Below are 22,812 nucleotides of genomic sequence, written 5' to 3'. Positions count from 1 at the left end.
AGACAAGACCACATTCACCTACCCATATGGGACATTCGCTTTTCGCCGCATGCCGTTTGGTCTCTGCAATGTGCCGAGCACGTTTCAGAGGTGCATGATGGCGATCTTTTCAGATTTTCTTGAAGACTCAGTGGAAATATTTATAGATGACTTCTCCGTTTATGGGAACACTTATGAAGTCTGCCTGACCAATTTGAAGAAAATTCTGAAAATATGTGAAGAGACAAACCTAGTGCTCAACTGGGAAAAATGTCACTTCATGGTGAAAAAGGGTATAGTGTTGGGACACAAGGTTTCCCAAGAAGGGTTGGAGGTGGACAAAGCAAAGATCGACGCAATTGAAAAGCTTCCACCTCCAACCAACGTGAAGGATTTGCGAAGCTTCTTGGGGCATGCTGGATTCTATAAATGATTCGTTAAAGATTTTTCTAAGATTGCACGACCACTGAGTGCGTTGTTAGATGTCGACAAAAAATTTGAATTTGACAACAATTGCCTCAACGCATTCCGAATTTTAAAAGATGCGTTGATTACCGCACCCATCTTGATTGCACCAGATTGGACACTGTCGTTCGAAGTCATGTGCGACGCAAGCGGGTATGCGATGGGAGCTACATTAGCGCAGAAGAGGAAAACTATTTTGCACCCCATCGCATATGCGAGTAAAACTCTGAACCCTGCTCAAATCAATTATACCACCACTGAAAAAGAACTCCTGATTTTTGCATTGGAAAAATTTCGGGCATATCTATTGGGAACCAAGGTACTCATTCACACTGATCACTCGGCAATCAAATATTTGATGATAAAGAAGGACGCAAATCCGAGGTTGATCAAATGGGTTCTCCTCCTTCAAGAATTTGATATCGAGATAATTGATCGGAAGGGGACAGAGAATCAAGTTGCAGATCACTTGTCCAAACTGGAAAATCCCAAGGTCGACCACAACGAATCTGAAGTGAGTGTTGTGTTTCCAGATGAGCAGCTATTCCATATAGAAGAATTGCCCTGGTATGCGGACATCGTTAATTACTTGGTTTGTGACCAATTCCCTGAAGATTACACCTACCATCAATGGAGGAAGCTCAAGAATGAATGCAGACACTATTATTGGGACGAGTCGAATCTGTATAAAAGAGGTGCAGACCAAATCATTCGATTATGCATACCAGATGCTGCAACAACGCATATTGTCACAGTGCCATGATTCACCATATGGAGGGCACTTTGGAGGGCAACATACTGCAGCCAAAGTTTTGCAAAGTGGATTCTTTTGGCCTTCATTGTTTAAGGACGTTGCCAACTATGCAATGAAATTTCATCGGTGTCAATGCACAGGAAACATTTCATGGAAGAACGCAATGCCAATGAACACTATCTTGGAGCTGGAACTATTTGACGTATAGGGGATTGATTTCATGGGACCATTCCCTCCTTCAAACGGTAAGCATTATATTTTATTAGTCGTCGACTATGTCTCCAAGTTGGTAGAGGCAACTGCATGCGCCGCAAGTGATGAGGCGGTAGTCTCCCAGTTCCTGAAGAAAAATATTTTCACTCATTTTGGCACTCCTTGTGCCATCATAAGTGATGAAGGATCACACATTGTCGATCACAATATCAAGGAGCTGCTGCGTAAGTACAATATCCTCCACAAAGTGGCCACCGCATACCATCCGCAAACGAATGGCCAAGCTGAAGTGTCCAATCGAGAAATTAAATTGATACTTGAAAAGGTAGTAAAGCCTTCATGAAAAGACTGGGCAACAAAGCTTGACGAGGCGTTGTGGGCATACCGGACCGCATTTAAAACACCCATTGGTATGTCCCCCTATGTGCTGGTATTTGGTAAGGCATGTCACTTGCCTTTAGAGCTTGAATATAAGGCACTGTGGGCTGTAAAGAAGCTGGATTTTGATTTGAAGAAGGTAGGGAAAACGCGAAAAATGCAACTGGTCGAGCTGGAAGAATGGAGGAACAACGCATATGAAAATACGAAGATTTACAAAGAGCGCACCAAGTGCTGGCACAATCAACGCATGTGCAGTAAGAACCTCAAAATCGAGCAAAAAGTCTTGCTTTTCAATTCACGACTGTGACTCTTCCCAGGAAAGCTAAAGTCACGTTGGTCCGGACCGTTCATAATTCGACAAGTACTTCTGCATGGTGCGGTGTAATTATCATATGATGACGAAACCAACATATTCAAACTCAATGGGCAGTGAGTAAAGGCATACCATGGAGAAGATTGGCATCGCCAAGTCGACTCCATGGAACTAAGAGACTTTGAATGAAGAAGGAAGTAGTTGGTCCTTGCGTTATCAAATGATCGCAACTTAACAGGGACGCAAGTTTTGGGAAACCTCAACTCTTCAACTCTTTTCTCCACTACTCGAAATTTTCACTACCTTTTCAATTCCGATTTATCCTTACTTTACTATCACTATCATTTTAACAAAAAGAAATTGCGATAACAATTCTTATTTTGTTTAAAATAATTTGACCCTCTCTTTGTTTTCCTTACAACGATCGAGGCACTAGATTGCGGAAATGTTACGCGAAGCATCACTTATCTCATTACATCACCGCAACCCAATGAAGAGTGATTGCCACAAAGATGGATGCGTCAATACAATGCGGGCGACAACGCAAAATTCGGAGGTGTACTCTTCCTTAGCTCTAATTCCAATTTTGCGCTATCACATTGCATTTTAGTTTTCAAAATTTTATCATCGCATCCTCTTTAATCACCGAAATCATTTGACACAGATAAGTTTAGTGAGTTACCGCATTCTGTTTCTTATCCAAGTATGATTTTAATGATGATAAATATACTTCTACCTTTCGTATACACTAGAGTCAACTTAGTCTTAAAATAGTCACCTCATGAAATATTTCTAGAAGTTAGGGGTTTGCTAGCTTCCTTTCAAACTCTCTTTACAAGCATTCTATGACCGTCGCATGACCTATTTTAACTTCTTTTGGCAATGAGGACATCGCCGCATTTTAAATTTAGGGGTGAGGGTATTTATTTTCGACCTTGCTATTTCTAAAAAAAATATTTTTGAGAATAACAACTCCACTGTCAACGCAATGGGAAACCCACATTGATAAGAGTTAAGTTATGAAAAGGCACTTACCCGTAGTTGGATGTCCGCATGACACACGTGGGGGCAAGCCAAAACGAAAGTAAGTCACCAGGATCAATGCATAAATCAATGACCGTGACTCCACTGCCAAATCGATATGAGTTTAGTCTGAGAAAGAGCGCATTACTCGTAGTTGGATGTCCGCATGACACACATGGGGGCAAGCCAAAACAAAGGCAAGGCACTCGGATCAGCGCAAGGTCAGAAAAAAATAGCAATGAAGAAAATTTTTGTGCAAGGTTAAAATCATTTGACACCCCAGAAGAAAATTTTCTTCTAAAATAAATCATGCGATGTTCCAGTTCAGTAAAGTACTTTTGAAAGCTAAGCTTGCAATCCCTAAGTCTTAAAAATATTTTAGGAAGAGACTTGAATAAGACTTAAGGAATTTCTGGTATATAGGATTTGAACGAAGTATCCTTGAGAAATGTAGGGAAAGAACTTTGTGGTTAACATGCAAGAGGAATCTTTAGCTTATGCTTGAGGACAAGCATTGTTTAAATTTAAGGGTGTGATAACGGGCAGAAATGCACGTTATCATAGTGTTAAGTTCTTAAACAATGTTGGATTGCGTTGATAGTATGTGTTAAATTGCGTCCATTAAGAATAAATTCTATAATATTGTGGTCACATGCGTCCAACGCATTATAGTAGTTGATCTTTATATTTTTGTGCAGAATATGCGTCAACGCTATGCAGAGATTGCGATCATAGGAACACATTGGTCGAGCGCATCCTAGGTACTTCTGCTCAGATACCTTCTCATACCTTCTCAAATGTCCTTCAGTATCCTGTTGGCTTGGTACCTTCTCAAACGTTCTTCAGTACCAGTAGATACCTTCTCAAATGTCCTTCAGTATCTAGTTGGGCGAATACCTTCTCAAATGTCCTTCAGTATCGCATTTTAGTAAAACTAGTCATAAATGATTTTCTCTTTAAAGCATGCAAAGTATAACAAATATAAAAACATAGCTTTAAAGATGCTAACGCATGCTGAACATATTTAACACATATAAATCGTTTTTCAACAATTTCTCATACATGCATGCATTTGAAACACAATTCGTAGCTTGCATGGAAATCACATCATAAAACTAGTAGGCATGAGAATATTCTTCTTTAAAACATGCTTTCTATAACACGTTGTAATAAAAAATTTTAAGCAAAATGTTTTAGTCAAAACATTTTAGCCACTCACCTTGATTTCTTAGGAGCTTTTCACTCTAGTAGCTCCTCAAGCTCCTTTTCACCCCTAGAATCTAGATTCACATTACAGCTTAGATTACTCATAGTTCTTAACCTTATTTTGAAATACTTCCTTCTACAAACTTATTCTAAAATGTCGCAGGAAGCTTACCCTAAAATTTGAGCTCATAAATCCTTGTGGTTTGGCTGGAATCACAAAATATTCAAGACTGGCTCAAACTTATCTGACAGCCTAACCCTTCTACTTTCTTTACAGTTTCCAGCCTGATTCCTTTGAGCTTTTCCTCTGGCAGCCCCACTCTGAAAACTAGACTCTCGATTTCAGATGGCTTTGGAGTCACTCCAAACGCACGAGTAGATTGGGAGATCTCCTCATCCCAAGTTGATGCGTCCTCTTCAACCCTCACTGTCCAATGCGTCCACTTATGACTAACGCATGGGTTTGGCTCCAACGCATGGTTTGCTCCACTCTCCCTCTCTTTTCACGTAATTTCTGAATTTTTGATTTGAAAATGAAGTCTCAAGGCTCTATTTATAGGCGTTCAGACTTCCTTCACTGTTGACACCACCTACTTGGCTGCATGGCCAAGTGTCTACTCCTCCCTTCATCAACGCAATCTTGTATCATCTTGGCCCAAGGTGTCTTCTCCACATTCGTCCACCTCAATTTCTTAGCCCTTAAGAATTTCTCTCAAGAAGACACATGGTTTGGCTGACGTTTCCTTTTTGACCTCACCCTTGCGTCCAACTTTTGCCTAACGCATAGCATAACAATTTAACTTAGCCATTGCAAGAAATTATCCATCACCAATGCATAGGGTGACCTTCCATCCCTCAACGCATGGCTCACTTGCACGGCTTGCTTGGCATGGGTGTATGGTGCTGGCCACCATCGAATAGGTGTGCTTGGCCGCTCGACGCATGGGCGTGCTTGGCTGCATGGGCTGCGCGCGGTGCTTTGAAGCTTGGCCGAGTGCACGGATGCATGGACGTGCTGCCTCGACGCATGGGCGTGCGGCTTGTGCTGCTCGCTCGCTCGCACGGCTGCTTGGACACACGCATAGGTTGCACGCTTGGTTTACTTGGCAGCACATGGCAACGCTCGACACATGCACGTATGGGCGCTCGGCAAGTGCGCACAACACACGTGGTGTGGCTGCTCGTCAGGAGCGCACAATGCACGGCGCATTCCTTTGACAGCACGCTCAGCACGCGGGTTTGGCTGCTCGACGTGTCTCGCTCTCGCTGATCTCGCTCTCAACGATCCCTCTCTTGCTGATCTCTCTCTCAACGATCTCGCTCTCGCTGATCTCGCTCTCAACGATCTTGCTGTCAATGGTCTCACTCTCAGCGCTCTCAACGATCTCACTCTTAGCTACTGCGAGCGTTATTTATCTCCGTGCAATCACTACACGATTGCCCACCTCATTGCATTTTCATTCCTACAAACGCAGGTCACCTTTCTTCTCATTTTATGCATTAATGTCTCTTAACGCATGGTTCCTTCTTGACTTTACACTTAGGCAAATTTTCGAAATTTTCCCCAAAATCAAACTTCCACATTTGCCTTTCAAATTTCCATTCCTTTCTTCACCCTTCCATACTAGCTTTCTCATCAACCTACTTATCACACAAATTTCAATAGGGAACACACTTAAGTAGAAAATTAGGATTTGGGGTTCACACATAGCCCTGCAAGATGGAATTCACTCCTACCCAATTAGGGTTAGTAGAGAGGTTGTTCCCTTTAAGTGTTGATTTTGTGTCACACCCCGCACCAGATCTCCTAACCTAGACGGAATGGTGATTGCAGCAGTTACCAACCCTTTTGCTGGCACTTATTGCCTATCTTACCTATTTAATATTTCTCAAACCCTGAATACATACAAATTAACTCAGAACTTAAATATTACAGGGTTTCGCAGGATTGTTTACACATGGATATTACAACTTAGTAAGCCCCATCAAGAATACTAATCTCTAGACAGACACATGTGTACTAACTAATCCAGGTCTTCATTACACTTCCTTCAACCTGTTTCTTTAAGTGGCAGAGCAATAGCAGAAAATTCTTTTGGGAACTGACCGCTACCTGAAAAGGAAAACATTTGAAAACGTGAGCTAGAAGCCCAGTGAGTGATTTAATAAAACATAAATCTCATGCTTTAAACTGAAAGCTTGGAAACATAATACTGAAACTAAAATATACCAAGCAAACGTGTACAAAAAAACCTTTAAAAGCACCATTAAACATCATTATTCCTTAGTTGAGAATGAGCATACATCGCTCTAGCTCCCAACGTCTGTTATCGGCCAAGAGACCCATACTTCACCTCCCTTTGCTGGTATATAGCCTAGGAGACCCATACTTCGGCCTTCCTTTGCTGGTATATGACCTAGGAGACCCATACTTCGGCCTCTCAGTCAGAACTACCTACGTGCACGTGGAATTTTCTATGTACTGTCAACACCTTAGGAACATTTATTCAGATACCTTCCTTACCTTCAGTATCCAATTCACTTAAGCTATCTTATCAAGTTCTCAAAGAGCATTAAAAGAATAGTTTTCAAATATAGCATAGAAAACTCTTTAGGATACCTTCCCTACCTTCAATATCCCTTTTCATTATGTTTAGGAATACCAACGCATGTACTTTGACAACCTTAGGTATTTAAAACATAGTACATCAAGCTTCATTCAACCTTAGCTTTAACCCTAACGCATGCTTCATACTTTGTGGAATAAGTTGGCTTAAAACATAATGAACTAGCTTGTAAAAACCACTAGCATGGGTTAGACATGGAAAACATATTTGAAAACCCATACATTAGTAAACATCATGAAAATGGAGTTACTACAACATGCTGAAAATATTTGGACAAGATAACATATTTAAATCATGTCAATTTCCATGGAAAACATGTTTTACTTAGCATGTGAAATAGCTTCCAAACATATGTTGCTTGGCACTTCAAATAACACTTAGCATGAGAAATAACTTCAAGGAAATCATGGTTTCTAAATCATTAAAACATTAAATCATCACATAGTCACTCACAGCTCGTTGGCCTCTTAACAGGTTATACGTCTCTCCTAACTCTTCTTGGCCTGAAAGGACATAATTCTCGGTTAAACTACTCAGAATTCTTAGCAGAATACCTTAAATAGTTCATTTACTAATAGAACCTTCATCAACAAAGACAGCTTTACTAGCGAGATACTCTTCATGAGTGCATTCTTCTCATGAGCAAGATTCTCATGAGCGAGATCCTTTCATCCTAGCGATACTCACCTTTCCAGCGAGATTCAGCCCAATTTCTAGCGAGAATTTCTTCTAGAGCGAGATCCTCATCACAAAATTAGCGAGATTTCCTTCATTAGCGAGATCCTCATTCTCCATATGAGTTGTTTGCTTGTTCTTCCCAAGCAGCTGTCTGCTTATGCACAGCTTCTCTGTTACAACTTCAAAAATTCATAACTCCAAAGAAGAAACTTCCTTCTACAAACATGTTTAGAATTGAATTACTTTATTACCTTAAAATTGCAACCAAAAATTCCTTATAGTTTGGCCTGAAGCTTCTAATCTTTACCTTGCGCCCTGTTAAATCCACGATTTTGCCTCTTCTACAAATTCCTCACTTTTTGTTCTTCTTCTTCTACAATCTTTCTCTGGAATGACAACCTCAAAAACTAGATTATCCCATCTTTCAAATGGCACCAATTTCACTAAATTTACTCATGTAGATTGCCGAAACCAAGCTTTCGAAGTTCCTCTTCCTTTTAATCTTCCTGCCGCCTCCCAAATTCAAGGATTAACCGCCACGTGCCAAACTAAGAATTGAGTTTCCTTATTTAATATGTTTTTCTTTTCCTTTCTCAACAACTCCTATAAACAACATGGACTTTCACTTATTAGATATTTAATATATCATTCCTTTGGCTAAACATGCTTGCTTAGGAAACTTAGAATTCGGGGTTTACACTTAGCTACACAAGAGCTTATTTCTTCTTGCTTCCATCCTCTATCCCTCTCAAAACATGGCTTCATTTAACTCATTAGAAGACATCACATTTACTCTTACTTAAAGTAATTAGGTTTCGGGTTTTTCAAGTTCTTCCCCCCAAAAGAAATTTCACCCTCGAAATTTGCTCGAACCTACTTATAAATTAGACTTTGACAACATCCTTTGGTCGTAAATTTTACAACCTTCCTCTTTTCTTTCTTCTTCCCTTTTTCTTTACTACGCTTTCGTTGCGCTACTCTGATATTAACTTTGTTCATGGTAAATAATACTAGTACGTATGAACAACTTGATCATCATAGTTCATTGTATTTGTCACATTCTTTGGTGACTCTTCCATTTTCCATTGAGTCATAGTACTCATTTATTACTAGGGTGGTCCTTTTCCGTTTCTCAACAATATCACTGGAACATTCTTTTCCAGTTAACATACCATTGTATTACTTGCTAGCTGTGAAATCAATATTTGTGTCAACTAGACTTCTTGACCTAATCGAGATCACTCTTCTTAGAATGTCCTTTCTATCCGTACTTGGGAGAAAATATTCTTTCTACTATAGCATTTCCCAACTATAGCTTAACATACTATATACATAAGGTTTTCTCAACTGTACTAGTCCCTAGCTCAGTCACAATTCAAACTTCGAGCTATTACCTGGAACATCAGCAGATCTGGACCTTTTCCTTTTTATCTTTTGCTGACCATTTTGTTCCTTACTTTTATACTCAATGTACCCCTGGTACATTTTGAGCTCACTGTTGCTCATCTTTTCCCTCCTCTTAGGATTAATTTGACTAGGACTTCCTCTAGATTACACCCTTTCCTCTGAATTCACTAGAATAGACTTCATGTTTGCCACCAACCTCTGAGCAAACCTGCTATACATTCTATTAGTGAAAAGTCTATGTTTACCTGTGTGACTCCCGACTTCCACTCAGGTACCGGTAGTGGATTGAGTAATCCTGTCGGCCTCTGCCTTCTAGGTTTCACTTGTTGACAAATCAAACATTGGTCTACATACTCAGCTATGCCTTTCTTCATTGTAGGCCTCCACTACGATCTCTTCAAAGTCCTATACATCTTGGTATTTCTTGGATGCATGGGATAAGCAGAACTGTGCGCCTATTCTAGAATAGCTTGCTTAAGCTACAACACATTAGGCACACACATTCCTCCTTCCTTTACCAACATTTCATCTACTCCTAACTGAAAATCAGTTATTATTCCCTTGCTCACTTCTTCTGCAAGCTTCTGAAGATCAAGATCCTTCAACTATTCATGCTTAAGATCTTTCAAAAAATAGGTCTTACCTAAAATCTAGTAATCAATCCTCCTGACTGACCTACTAATAGAGTGACCCTCGAACTCCTGAACTCCTGGAGCAACATTCCTGATACCGATCCAAGGACTACTTTGGATCCCAAGGATTTTCTACTCAATGCATCAGCTACAACATTCATCGCTCTAATTTCCAATGCTAAGCCATGGCCAGATGAGACCTCTACTTCGACCTGTTCATACTGAACTATGGCTAGGAGAGATCCCTACATCGATCTCTTTAAATATACCGATGGGCATCTCAAGCAACTTCCTTTAAACATAAACATTGATAACTACTCTTAATCACCATATAGTACTTTTTCTTATTTTGCTAGACTATACCTTAGCCTATTAGTCTAGAGTGGCCATTTTGCTCACTCCTTATCATTCTTTACTGCGTTACTACTTAACCAGGAAGGAACCCTTTTTGTTCTCTTCCTACAATCATAACTTGCATTCTTCGTTAAGAGAGAATCTTTACTCAATCTCTCAACATCAATTCATGGCTAGAATGGAGTGTTCTTGACACTACAAATAACAACTTTTCTTTCATTCGTGTGATTCTAGTTTAAGTACCATCATACCTTAGGTACTACTGCTCAGATACCTTCTCTGTGTACTTCAGTATCGAGCGATTCAAATTCTAGGGCAAGGCCTCAGTACCTTCTCTATATACCTCAGTACTGAGTTATTCACATTCTAGTCTAAGCTCCAGTACCTTCTTCATGTACCTCAGTATTAAGCTATTTATACTTACTTGCTTGCATATTCTTATCTCTTCATAACTTAGTTGCCCAAACACATTCCTTACTAACGCATCCTCATGGTCATTGTAAAAACATAACATAAATACAACATTAATGTGAGGTGCGTTGTTTGGTAACTATTTGAGAATAGTTGTCATAAATAGCTTTCAGTAATCATGTATTGCGAAACATTCATAGGCTTTAGCAAGTTACTTAAAACATTTAAAGTATCTAGAGTCATCACTTCTGCTATTGGAACCATATGACCAAGAAATACAACCTGGTCTAACCAGAAATCACATTTGTTGAATGTGGCATACAACTGCCTCTCTCACAATGTCGGCAAAACTATCCGCAAATGGTTCTCGTGATCTTCCCGACTGTTTGAATACACCAATATGTCATCAATGAAGATTATCATGAACTGATCCGAGTAAGGATGAAATATCCTATTCATCAAGTCCATAAATACTGCAGGGGCATTCGTTAGTCCAAATGGCATTATTAGGAACTCGTAATGTTCATACCTCGTCCTGAATGCAGTTTTTGGAAACATCCGCCTCTACCTTCCACTAGCGGTAACCTGATCTCAAATCTATTTTAGAGAAAATTGTGGCTCCCTTTAACTGATCAAAGAGATCACCTATACCAAGTAATGGGTACTTGTTCCTGCTCGTCACCTCGTCCAACTGCCTATAATCTATACATAACTGGGAGTACCATCTTTCTTCTTGATAGAAGATCGGCGCTTCCCAAGGTGACCCACTGGATCTGATGTAACCCTTATGTGCTAATTCCTATAACTAAACTTTTAACTTCTTAAGTTCTTCTGGCACCATCCTTAATGATACCTGAGAAATAGGTATTATATCTGAAATTAAATTGATAGTAAACTCAACTTCCTTGTCAGATTGTAAATCTGATAACTTTTTCAGGGAAAACATCCAGGAACTCTTGTACAACTGGTACATCCTCAAGTTTCAGTTTCTCATCCTACGGAACCATCACATGGGCTAAATAGGCTTCACATATTTTACTTAGCAGCTTCCTAGCCTTCACTGCTATTATTAAGCTTTCTGAAATATGCCTTTACTTCTTACAAATACTGTCTCTTGCCCACCAAATCTCTTGAACATTATCCACTTAAAACAATTCATATGGTTGTAACATTTATTCGGAAAATCCATGCTCTAAAGTGACATCAATTCCAGAAAACCTAACGGAATCACTTCATAACTATACTTATTAGCAACTACTCCAGAGCCTGTAAAACTCTTATACTATTACAACCTCTCCACAGCATAATAATAACTACTTAGGGACAGGCTCTCTATAACTTTCCTACAAATAGTGCAACATGCCAGATAACAATAAAAGTATAACACCATAAGCAACTAGTTCATAAATATACTGGTACATAAAGTTACTTTACCATTCACAACATTAGGTAACTCCTCTACCTCCTGGTAGGACACTTCGTAAAAACCTGCCCTGCCGCTAAGATCGTTCTGCTTTCTTTCTTGTTTTTCTTCTCTTGAATCCCTTCCTCGGCTTCTGAACCACTAGGCTTATCTATCGTCTATAAAGTCATTTTATGTTCTATCTGAACTCCTCAACCTAGCTAGGCATTCCTTCTTGAAATGTCCTGCCTGTCCGTACTAGAAACATACGTTTTTCCCTTTATAACATGTCCCTCAATGATGCTTACCACAATTCGTGCATAAGGGTTTCTTACCCGAACTAGCCACTAGCTCGGTAGGATTCCAAAACCTTGATCTATCACCCATACTTAACCACAAGTCTTGGCTTCTTCCTTCCTACACTATGCTGACTTGTAGCTCTCTGTCCTTTATCAATTTCTATTAGGTCATTCTCAATACCGTACTTCCCTTCCGAATCTGCCAGAATTGGTTTAACACTTTCTGTCAACCTCTTGGTGATCCTGTTAAATATTTTGTACTCTAACTGAGGATCTGTTCCTGTCTGCGGAATCCTCGACTCCCCATCTGAAGTCATTTCCTGATTTACCAGGTCTTTACCTTTCCGTTCTCTAAAATTTGGATTCCCTCGAGTATCGAAACTTCTAAAGGTAGGGTCAGGGTTTCCGTTGTCTATCTGCCTGCTCTGCTTGCCACTTTTACTTGACATCTTCCTCTTAGTAGTACACATATTAAGGACTCAAGACTCAGACTTATATATAAACTTTTCTCCTTTCTTCCCAAAATCTTTTGCTCTGATACCAACTTGTCACACCCCGTGCCAGATTACCCTCCTAACCTGGACGGAATGGTGACTGCAGCAGTTACCAACCCTTTTGTTGGCACTTACTGCCTATCTTACCTGTTTAATATTGCTCAAATCCTGAATACATACAAATTAACTAAGAACTTAACACATTAATATTACAGGGTTTCATAGCATTGTTTACACATGGATATTACAACTTAGTGAGCCCCATAAAAAATACTAATCTCTAGACAGACACATGTGTACTAACTAATACAGGTCTTCAATTACACTTCCTTCAACCTGTTTCTTTGAGTGGCAGAGTAGCAGTAGAAAAGTCTTTTGGGAACTGACCGCTACTTGAAAAGGAAAACATTTAAAAATGTGAGCTAGAAGCCCAGTGAGTGACTTAATAAAACATAAATCTCATGCTTTAAACTAAAAGCTTGAAAACATCATACTGAAACTAAAATATACCAAGCAAACGTGTACATAAAACCTTTAAAAGCATCATTAAACATCATAATTCCTTAGTTGAGAACGAGCATACATCGCTCTACCTCCCAACGTCTGTTACCGGCCAAGAGACCCATGCTTTGCCTCCCTTTGCTGGTATATAGCCTAGGAGACCCATACTTCGGCCTTCCTTTGCTGGTATATAGCCTAGGAGACCCATACTTCAGACTTCCTTTGCTAGTATATGACCTAGGAGACCCATACTTCGGCCTCTTAGTCAAAACTACCTACGTGCATGTGGACTTTTCTATGTACTGTCCACACCTTAGGTACATTTATTCAGATACCTTCCTTACCTTCAGTATCCGACTCACTCAAGCTATGTTATCAAGTTCTCGAAGAGCATTAAAAGAATAGTTTTCAAATATAGAATAGAAAACTCTTTAGAATACCTTCCTACCTTCAGTATCCATTTTCATTATGTTTAGGAATACCAACGCATGTACTTTGACAACCTTAGGTATTTAAAACATAGTACATCAAGCTTCATTCAACCTTAGCTTTAACCCTAACGCATGCTTCATACTTTGTGAAATAAGTTGGCTTAAAACATATTGAACTAGCTTGTAAGAACCACTATCATGTGTTAGACATGGAAAAAATATTTGGAAAACCCATACATTAGTAAACATCTTGAAAATGGAGTTACTACAACATGCTAAAAGTATTTGGACAAGATAACATATTTAAATCATGTCAATTTCCATGGAAAACATGCTTTACTTAGCATGTGAAATAGCTTCCAAACATATGTTACTTGGCACTTCATATAACACTTAGCATGAGAACTAACTTCAAGGAAATCATGGTTTCTAAATCATTAAAACACATTAAATCATCACATAGTCACTCACAGCTCGTTGGCCTCTTAACGGGTTATACGTCTCTCCTAGCTCTTCTTAGCCTGAAAGGACATAATTCCCGATTAAACTGTGAACCCCGAATCCTAATTTGTCTACTTGAGTACATTCCCTACTGAGATCAGTGTGATGAGTAGGTTGATGTGGAAGCTAGTGTGGAATGATAGAGAAAAAAGTGGAGATTTGAAGAAAATAGGGAATTTGGATGCTTAACTTTTGGGGAAAATTTTGGAAATTTGGCTAAGTATAAATTTTGTGTGTTGATGCGTTTGAAGGGTGGTGTTGATACGTTGGAAGAGTGGTTGGGGATGGCATGCGGCTGAAGGAAGAAAGATGGAGGTGATGCATTGGAAGGCAGCCCATGCGTCAAGCAGCCTCGGCCAGCACCCCTGCCATGCGTCGAGCAGCCTCAGCCAGCACCCATGCCATGCGTCGAGCAGCCTCGGCCAGCGCCTTTGCAATGCGTCGAATAGCCTCGGCTAGACACCCTGTCATGCATCGAGTGGCCACGCACGTGCGTTGAGCACCCTACCGAGCGGCCATGCCCATGCGCCAAAGCACCCGGCCAAGCATCAAAGCGTCGCGTGCAGCCCATGCAGCCAAGCACGCCCATACGCGCAACCCATACTCAATGCATAGCCTATCATCAACGCCAAGCACGCCAATGCGTCGAAGCAGCACGCCCATGCGTCAAGCGGCCAGTCTATGCAACACGCCTATACGTTGGTGGCCAGCACCTTGCGCCCATGCCAAGCAAGCCGTGCAATGCTACCTAGTGAGCCATGCGTCAAGGATGGACGGTCACCCTATGCGTTGGTGATGGTTAGCTCCTTGCGATGGTTAAGTTGAATTGTAATGATAGTGAATTGGCTTGCTATGTGTTGATGATAGGCTATGCATTGAGTATGGATTATGTGTTGAACATCCAAGAGTTGGACGCATACAAAGGATGAGATCACCTAGGAAACATCATCAAACCATGTGTCTTTTTGGGAGGAAATCCTTAAGCCTTAAGAATTTGAGGTGGTGGCATCAGATTGGAGGCTCATGCATTGGCAATGTGGGAGGAAGACACTTAGCTTGCATTGATCACAGCATTACGTTGATGGAGTGAGAAAGAGACACTTGGACATGCAGCCAAGTAAGCTCATGCGTTGGCAATGTAAGTTGAATCTGGATTCTAGGGGTGAAAAGGAAGCCCGAGGTAGAAAAGGGAGCTACTAGAGTGAAAAGCTCCTAAGCAATCAAAGTCAGTGGCTAAAACGTTTTGACTAAAACATTTGCTTAAAATGTTTGATTACAACGTGTTATAGAAACCATGTTTTAAAGAAGATTATTCTCATGTCAGCTAGTTTTATAAAGTAATTTCCAAGCAAACCATGAGTTATGTTTTAAATGCATGCATGTGTGAAAAAGCGTTGAAAAGCAATTTATATGTGTTAAATATACTCAACATGCGTTAGTACCTTTAAATCCATGTTTTTATATGTGTTATACTTTACATGCTTTAAAGGGAAAGTCATTTATGACTAGTTTTACTTAAAATGCAATACCAAAGGACATTTGAGAAGGTATCCGCCCAACTAGATACTGAAGAACATTTGAGAAGGTATCTATTGGTACTGAAGGACGTTTGAGAAGGTACCAAACCAACCAGATACTGAAGGACGTTTGAGAAGGTATCTGAACAGAAGTACCTAAGGTATAATGGTACTTAGTATGGCCACGTGCACGTAGGTAGTTAGAGTCAGAGATTGAGCAAAAGGGTTCTCTCTTGACTAGCAGTTGGTGTTGGGATTGTTTTATCCACAGTAAGGGTTATTCTCAACTGAGAAATAGTTTTACTGTTTTATGATTAAAACAACTTTATATGTTTTATGCTTGGAAAATGCAGTACAAGTACTATAGAAGCTTATATTTCAGTTAAACTTTTTATTGAGATTTTGCATGAGAATCAATTACCTTTATTAAGTCACTCACTGGGCGCAAGCTCACCCCATTTTCAAATGTTTTCTCCTCCCTCCCCCCCACCCATAGGTAGCGGTCAAATCCTCTGAAGATAACTCTGAATCTGCTCTGCCACTAAAGGATAAAGAGATTTGTAACCCGTCTGTTTAGGTGGTTACTGTTAATATTGTACACATGTTACTGTTGTTCATATATGGACTAAGGTTTGTAGGTTTTGGGACTTGTGAATCTAGTGTTGTAATGACTCTAAATATGTTATGTTTCTGAATTAATAAATTTTGGCCTAAAGATATTCCACTATATATGAGTTTTATATTGGTATCAGAGTATTCCGCAAAAGTTAGTAAGCAGTAAGTGTCAGTCACAGGGTTGATAACTGCTGCAGTCACGCCCTTTCCTAGGCTAAGAGGGTGGTCTGGGGCGGGGTGTGACATTAACTACTCAGAATTCTTAGCAAAATACCGCAATAGTTCATTTACTAATGGAACCTCCATCAATAAAGACAACTTTGATGGAACACGAGACATACACAGCGGAATTAGGATCTAATTACACTCTAATTGCTCTTAAATTAAAGGAAATAAGCATGCATCATGAAGGAAAAAACAGTGAATTAAAAGTGTAGAGATGCTACCTTTGAAGCTCCCGAAAGTCGCTTCTCCTCGTTGAATCTCGACCCGAACTCTTTTGGATCACCACTAGAGTTGACCTACTATCCTCTGGACTCAGAACCGAGTTGTGGGACCCGATGGATGAAGAGAACCGAGAGAGAGAAAAGAGATGAAAATAAGGAATGGAATTTTGAGTAGGTTTGGGTGTTCCCCTTTTTTTTCCTTCACAAAGTTGTAATTTTCCAGCCCAAATATCAGAAAATTAATTTTCAAAATGGCAAAAGTCTTTTAACTAAATTGAAGAGCCCAATTTATAGAAAAAAGGCATGCAACAATTGCATGAAAAAACTTCACAAAAATCCAACACCTAGAATCCACTTACTTAGTGGGCTTAATGTCTCCACTATAAGCCAACATCTAGCCCACTATTTTGTTAGTGGAATTATCCAACAAAAGTTTGGATTTTCCTACTAACTATAGTCAAAGGGCAAAATAGTCATTTGGTCAAAGTCAAACTTTGACCAAAAAGTCAACATTTTGACTTTTTATGATTTTTTCCATGTTGACTAATTTTGACCTCCCGAGCATGAATCCGCATTCATTTTCTCGAAATTCAAATCACATTTGAATATAAGGCCATGTTGACTAATTTTGACCTCCCGAGCATGAATCCGCATTCATTTTCTCGAAATTCAAATCACATTTGAATATAAGGTCGGTCAAATTTTTGACTTTTCAAAGTCAAAAGTCAACTCTTTGACTTTTTACAACTTTGACCATTTCAATCATTTTCGAGCTTCCGAATATGAACGTATTCATATTCTTGATATTTAAATCACATTTAAATATTAAAGTTGTATCTCTAAGCTAAAAAAAAGCTCGACCACTATATCACATATACTTGTCGGTTTCTCTCTCTCTACCTAATTCGAACAATTCAAATTATTCTATCATACTGTTCTAAGTTTATTCCAAATGAGCTAGTAGGGGAACCTAATGGACCTATAGATCATGGGCTCCAACGATCCAAGATTAGCTAGCTAAACTCTTTAGACGGAGCTAATCAACATTCGTTAACTAACGGGTCATTCCACTAAAGTTCCGTAGTTGCACTCCCCTCACTACAGACATATTTGTGTCCATTTGATATAACCATGATAACTAAGTTAATCCTTCACAGGTTGTTCGTAATCTCGGTTGGGTCATAAAAATCGTTTTACCCCCAAGACAACATCTTGTTTCTTAAGTTCCACCGATCCTCTAATGAACAATTGGTTTAAGGTCCAACCTATAAACCGAATCCCTCTCAGACCAAGGAGAGGGTGGGGCCCCTTGTTCAAGACCTGGATTCAGTACTAAAGAGAACAACCTATCTACTATCCCTATAACAGGTAGGAGTGAATTTCGTCTTGCACCCTATGTTCCCAGCTATCCACCCGAGCTTACCCCTGAAATGGGAGGCTTATTGGGCCAGCGATATTGAGCTACCCTCACCTATGCAGATCTAAGAATAATTTCGAGTGAACAGGAGTTCATAGTTAGCTCAGGATTAAGATTAAGTTACCTAGGTCATCAATTAACGAAATAGTCAGTTTTATACATAAAACGGTATTTAGAATGTAAAAAGTGACTATTTCATGGTTCAGTCTGATGTAAACTCTTTACATAGGATGCCCCCACTCACATATATCTATATGAACGATTCAGGATCATATCATTTGTACTAACTACAAAGTGGGCCACATCCATAGTGTCCCCAAAATAAGGCGCCAAACCTTATTCATATACTATAGACCATTTTGGCTATATATTTGAACTTGATCAACATTTATGTCAATAAATAAATTTCAAATTACATTAAATAGCCTCGGAACCTTAGTTTATTGGATTCAAGATTACAATTTCAATAACAACTTTATCGAAGAAAAAAACAGAATATATTTATTAATTTACAAACTACGAGTTTTAGGACATAAAATCCAACAAACTTTACTAGCAAGATACTCATCATGAGTGCATTCTTCTCATGAGAGAGATCCTCATGAGCGAGATCCTTGATAACTTGTAGAAATACAAGTTAATTTTGCTCTTAAGTTAGAACAACTAAGGTTTTTAATGATAGATTCTCCTCATTTTTAGAAGAAACGCGTGGATTTATTCAAACATTAGCAAACTCATGCAAATGAAGTTTTATTACTAAATATTGTGTCACTAACGCATTGTATTGCAGGATGTCAACACAAGGATTAACGTTAACGCATTAGACAAGTGTCGTAGGAAAAGCTCTAATGCATGGGCCAAGCGTCGGAGGGAGTTCAACGCAGAGAGGATTCATTGCTCCAGGCTGATTGTGTCAAATCACCACTTGCAAGTATGAACACCTGCAGCGGGCAGCGTCTGAAAAGCTTCCACGCAGCAGGCGGCGTCTAAAAAGATTTCGAGAGTCAGGCGGCTAATCAGGGCATGGACTTTAATGCTAACCAAGGCATGGACTTTATTGTTGCCCATTCACCAAGTGGATGTGACCAACGCCTATAAATAGATGAAGTCCCTCCAGAGTCAAGAAGTTCGGAAATTATCAAGATCCTTACTCTCTGTATATTGTAGTCATAGTTTTAGTTCTTAGAAGTTGTGTTGTGGTGCCAGACGATCAGAAGGGTTGAGAACCACCACCACCGCCGGTCAGGGAGCGGAGGAAGCCACTCTTGAGAAAGACACTTCATCCAATTCCTATACAAGTGATTGTACATAACGAGATTGAGCCAAAGAAATACAAGAGATTATATTCTTTGGCTTGACTCAGTTTCCTTCATCTCATTTATCGCTTTCATTTCATTTGATTAAATATTGCTTTTGTAAAGACTCTTTGTTTCTTTATAAAATTCATATATTTGATCCATCATACTTGCCATTGTTTATTTCTTGTTTATGTTGAACACATTAATACTTTATGCCAAACTTCATTCCAACGCTCAAGCCAACTTGACAAATTGGTAAAAAGCATCTTTAACTTAAATTGTTCGAAAGAATAACTAAGCTGCATCAAGTAGAATGCCTAGTACAGCTAGAGATAGACTTACTGGTGTCTATTGCATTCTGTGTTAGATGCATGCATCCTAGAGATAGGTTTTGTATGTTATTCGCATTGAGAAATGTTGAATGAAGTCTAACGCATGAACAAAAGATAAGCAAATCACTCCATCTCATCCACATCACATCCTGGTTTGTGTACATTCATCTTAGACCAACGCGTCCACTTACATTAAACTCCATTCTCACATGATCCATCACTAACTACTCAACTCTTTTGCATCTCTTGCACAGGCACAGCAATTTAGTGTAAATAACACATTTCTCACATTTATTTAAGAAAACCCCTACAGTAGATACAATGCAAGGTCTGTGTTTGGTTAACTGAATCCCTTAGTTCGACCTTGGACTTACAAGGAACCTAAATTAGATTTATACTTGGGTCTGGTTTAGGAAAACTTGAACGTCATTAGAAGGATTTGTGTGCGTTCTGTTGCATATATTTGATGCCCCAACGCATTACAATTACTTAAACGCATCACTTATACTTAGAACTTATTCTTCCAATTTATTTTATACAAAAATCTTTTAGAGCGAATCACGATAGCAACGAACAAGTTTTTGGCGCCGTTGCCGGGGATTCAGAAACAAAACTAACCAGAAATTTCGTTTGTATCTGTTGTAGGAACACTTCGGTCGAGGGAGTATTATAAGTTAAGCCTAAGCTTGTGAACGTTTATGAGCAGGGAGAGCACTCCTGAACTCATATATGACCCCAGATTGAAAAGACTTCCCACATAGGAACCGATCCAACCATCGTCGAAGGTTGAGGCAGAAATTTCTCAGGCAACAGAATAGGCAACGAGAAATGGCGGAAGAACAGGCAAATCAACAACTAGCTCATGCTGCACAGAATCCAATCCTGATGGTGAATAGCAGCACGCGTCCCATGAGGGAGAAAGCGTCCCCTATACTGTATGATTTCTCTCCAGGAATCATATACCCAATTCCAGATGGAACCAGGTTCGAGAAATTTGTTATGCTCCAAATGCTCCAGTTTGCTGGACAATTTGGGGGTGGTCGTGGGGAAGATCCTCATGCCCACATGAAGCATTTCCTAGAAACGTGTAATTCATTTGTGATTCCTGGAATCACCCCAGAGGCGATCAGGCTATCCTTGTTTCCCTATTCTTTGCATGATGACGCAAAACAATGGGTGAGCTCACTGGAGCCTGGTGAAATCACCACCTACAAAAATACTTCCCACCTACCACCAACGTGAATGAACTTTGAACAAGAAGATGTTGAGACCATAAGCGCCACATGGGATCGTTTTAAGGCTTGGTCAAGAATTGCCCGAACCATGGACTACCTCTAACTATCCAAATGGAGACGTTTTATGGAGGACTGAATAGAGCATCGCAGATGGCAGCAGACGCAGCAGTAGCTGGTGGACTTATGGACAAATCTTACACTGAGGCTAAAGAGATACTAGACAGCATTGCTAAACACAATATGGAATGTGTGGATGATACGTATGATGGAAGACTGACAGAAAGAAGAGATCTCAGAATGTTAATTCTATCGATTCCAACGCAATAGCCACACTTTCTGCTCAAGTGGCTATGATGACCAGCCTTCTGCAGAACATAACACTGGGAAACGCATCAAATCAGCAGAAGGTGAATTAGGTAGAGGCGTTTGGGCAGACCATGGTTAGCTGTATGGGCTGTGGAGATCCTCACTCCTATGCTGAATGTCCACAAAACCCTCAGTCAGTATGTTTTATCAAAAACAACCCATTCTCCAATACATATAATCTTGGATGGAGAAACCATCCGAATTTTTCTTGGACAGAAGGAAATCATCAGGAGCACCACCCAAGGGCGAACCATCAACAAAGGAATGGACCGCCGCCTGCATTTCAACAATGCATCAGCAACATCAATAGCCCTTTAATAAAGGAGGACAGGCGTCGAGCTCAGGATCTCCACTTGAGAACCTATTGAAGGAATACATAGCCCAGAATGACGCGTTGCTGAAAAGCCAGGCGTCATCTGTCAGAAACCTGGAAATTCAGGTAGGGCAGATAGCGAGCGAGTTGAAAAACAGGCAGCCTAGAGTTCTACCTAGCAATACTGAAACACCTGAAACAATAATGGGAAGGAGCAATGTCACGCGGTGACGTTGCGAAGTGGAAGAGCTCTTGAAGAAAGAAGAATGAATTCAAGAAATAGCAGTCCTTTGAAAGAACGCATCACGTTCAATGGATTAGGAAGAAAGAACGCCCGAGACTACAAGCCATTCAGAACCCAGTACGTCTAACGCAGGAAAGCCTGAGATGACTTTGAATGCACCATTCCCTAGGCGTCTAATGAAGAAGAATGATGAACAACAATTCAAGCGCTTTTTGAGCTCCTAAAGCAGCTGCATATCAACATTCCACTTATAGAGGCTTTGGAGCAGATGCCAACATATGTCAAACTTTTTAAGAACATTTTGATGAAGAAGAGAAGGGTCAGTGATAAGGAAGTAATAGCGCTAATGCAGGAGTGTAACGCGTTAGTAAGCAACAGTCTACCAAAGAAGCAGAAGGACCCTGGGAGCTTCACAGTTCCTTGTTTGATAGGAGGATTGGATGTGGGTCATGCGTTGTGTGATCTAGGAGCCAGCATTAATCTCATACCACTTTTAATTTGTAAGAAATTGAGGATTGACGAAGCACAACCTACTTTTGTTACTCTTCAGCTCGCCCAGAAGAATTAAGTACCCAGAAGGGAAGATTAAAGACGTTCTGGTGAAGGTTGACAATCTCATATTCCCAGCAAACTTTATTTTCTTGGACTATGAAGCAGATAGGGAGGTACCAATTATCCTTGGACGCCCCTTCTTAGCTACTAGGAAAGTTTTAATTGACGTGTATAAAGGCGAATTAAATATGCGCGTGGACAATGAAGAGGTGAAGTTTAATGTGCTCAACGCATTAAAGTTCTCAGATAGTGAAGATTGTCAACTAAACAATATTGAGTTGCCTGAAGAAGAGACTCATGTATATGAGGTCCTCGTATTGGAGGAAAACCTGAAAGCTTCAGAGCCGCCAAGTCTGAGTGAGTGGCGGACAAAACCAACGCGTCCATCACTTAAAGAACCACCAGA

At 40.0% G+C, this 22,812-nt stretch overlaps 1 long non-coding RNA gene across 3 annotated transcripts in view; it reads right to left on the bottom strand.

Annotated features, from left to right (window-relative positions):
- LOC120069743 (uncharacterized) overlaps positions 1 to 22,812 on the bottom strand; it is a 52,177-nt gene that overhangs the window by 11,641 nt on the left and 17,724 nt on the right. Inside the window, exons 1-2 of one of the 3 annotated variants that reach the window (XR_016530651.1) lie at positions 16,650 to 21,429; positions 6,015 to 6,447 (exon numbers count right to left, since the gene is read on the bottom strand). This is a non-coding gene — a long non-coding RNA (uncharacterized LOC120069743). Of the gene's footprint in view, positions 1 to 6,014; positions 6,448 to 16,649; positions 21,430 to 22,812 lie in introns of those variants that run through there. The other 2 variants (XR_016530643.1, XR_016530648.1) reach the window with 2 other exon arrangements.

This window comes from Benincasa hispida, chromosome 7 (genome assembly GCF_027475165.1).
Source record: "Benincasa hispida cultivar pf3 chromosome 7, pf3_genome.v1.1, whole genome shotgun sequence".
Lineage (NCBI taxonomy): Eukaryota > Viridiplantae > Streptophyta > Magnoliopsida > Cucurbitales > Cucurbitaceae > Benincasa > Benincasa hispida.
The sequence above is the reverse complement of the archived record's forward strand: the minus strand, read 5'-3'. Positions and strand labels throughout refer to the sequence as shown.